Raw genomic sequence first — 2,523 nt, forward strand, 5'->3', positions numbered from 1 at the left:
ATGGACATTGAACAGTTGGTCATTCTTCTTTCTGGTAGCACCTCTAGTTTACATTTCCAATGATTCTTTAACATTTACATAGTACATCAATTGTTTCAATCATGTTGATGCCTATCTCAAACTGTTTCCCCAGTTATATCATTCTTATTATCCCTATCGCTCTGGTTTAGGCAGAGGTGTTGAAAGTGTATGTGTGCATGCATCTTTCAGTGCAAATATAGTGAAATAATGGGAAAATTGTAGTTGAGTCCAAGAATGCTTTCATTTAATTTGAGAATTGCCATTGTCTCCAAAATGCTGTCTTATGTCTATTCTTTGAACAGAACTGTTTACATTATGTAAAATAAGATTAACAGACAATTTCCTTTGTAATGTGCTAAACAAAAAAGTAGTTTTATACACAGACATACTACAGTACCCAACTGGAGTCTTCTCTTTTATTTGTTCCAATTTCTATCTAATACTTAATGTACCAGTGCCGTCCTTCCTCTTTCAGAAGCCTCTTTAATTTCATTTACCATTACAGTGATTCATTATCTTTGTCCTCTTGTCTCTTCCACTCTGATGCTCTAATACATATTCCTATAATAGTTGTCTTCAAGTCCCACTTCTAATTCCTGGTCATTAATGACTGACTCAATTTCACATTTCAAAATCTGTCTTCCCTCATCAGTTCTGAGTTTCTAGTTTCCTTCCATTGCTAACTTGAAGTTGTTGACTTTATTTGCATTCTCACCATGGATCAACAATCAAAAGAATTGATAGGGAAGATCCACCAAGGAAAAAAGTTTGCCCTCCAGAGTCAAAATACAGAGAGCTTATTTTTTCAAACCTGGTACTTTTAACTTTTTGGTCTGTGCATTGTAGAATGTTTAACATCATCCTTGACCTCTACGCATTAGATGCCAATGGCAATACTCCAAGTAGTTATAAGCAAAAATATCACCAGACAATACTCATGGCCCCTGGAGGAAAATCAACCCCAGTTAGGAACCATGGCTATACAGGATCACTTGAGTGTTTTACTTGCCTTGAATCAGCCACATTTTTGGTGGTCTCACAACTACATTTTTAAACCTTCAAATATTTACTTGCTGTCCTTGGCACATTAGCCTCTACTAGATGTAGGTTCTTCATGGCTGTTCAATACCCTTTAATCTCTAGTTCCTTAAGTGACTGTTGTCCTGTTTCAAAACCTCTCACTGAGATCCATGGCAAATCAAGATTTAGTCTAAATATGAAGTTTAGGGAGTTATAGTATAACAAAGACATCTGAAACTATATATGAACAGATATGCTACTGTATTACAGGAATAATATTAGAGGAGTAATTTGGGTCTTTCTATAGTGGCCTAGAAAGATGAGTTTGAACATTGAAAGAAGGATTGATGCATTTAGCAACAATCCCAGGATGGCTAACCTTAAGGACTATTAATGCTTACCTTGAACTAAAGTAAAATCAAGACATCTGTATCTGGCATTCTTCTATTATTCTAGTACGGGTATAGATTTATATCATATTTATGAAAAGCAACTAAGTAAATACACATTGAGAGACCTCTAAAATATTTATATGTGCTTAATAAGTATTTACATTTTCAGTTAATATATAACTATTCACGTGTACATCCTGATTAGACCTTTTTAATTGAGCTTTTCACATACATCCAATGGCCTATTTGAGATTTCCTCTTAAGCATTTCAATACATTTAAACTTAGCAATGGTAAAATGGAATTTTAAATTTGCAACACTCTCCCCACCACTTGCTCTTCTGTCTCTTTAAATTAATGTTAGGACACTAACACTTTACCCTTTGCTCAGTTTTTGTTCTTATTTTTTGTTCTTGCAATAGACCGAAACTTATTTGACACTCTTCTCCCTGAAGGTGGGCTTTACAACCCTTCCCCATGAATTGGTCAAAAAATAAGATATTGCAGAAATTATGCAATGAACTTCTGAAGCAAGATTAGAAAAAGCTATGAAGCTTGCAAGGTTTGCTTTCTGGAGATTTTCTCATGGATTTCACTCTGACAGTTCATTTGCCCTGCTCCTCAGAAACTGAAGTTACATGAGAGATGGTTGTCACATTCACAGTTCAATCTGAGCAAAACCTTAAATTATCCAGCCTGGTCACCAGATGTGTGAGTAAAGAAGGCTCCTGGCAAGTCCAGGTTCTAGTCAATTGAATTACACCAAGCCATTTACATCTTTTCAACTATGGCTCCAGATGAACCATCTCTGCTCTGCCCACCTGAATTCCTGACTCACAGAATCCACAAGAGTAATCAAATGGTTATTGTTTTACACCACTAAATTTGGCCTTGGTTTGTCAAGCAACAAAGTAACTGTAATATTCACTGGAATTATTTCAATTCTTAAAGGGCCTTCTCACCCTACAGCCTACAGTAGATGTGGCTGCTTGGGCATCCATTCCCCAATAACTGTGAATATTGGTTCCCAAGTGCCTCCTTTCTTTAGAGAATTCATCTTGACTGACATGAGCTGTCATGTCAATTCTTTC

Source organism: Tamandua tetradactyla, chromosome X (genome assembly GCF_023851605.1).
Source record: "Tamandua tetradactyla isolate mTamTet1 chromosome X, mTamTet1.pri, whole genome shotgun sequence".
Classification (NCBI taxonomy): Eukaryota; Metazoa; Chordata; class Mammalia; order Pilosa; family Myrmecophagidae; genus Tamandua; species Tamandua tetradactyla.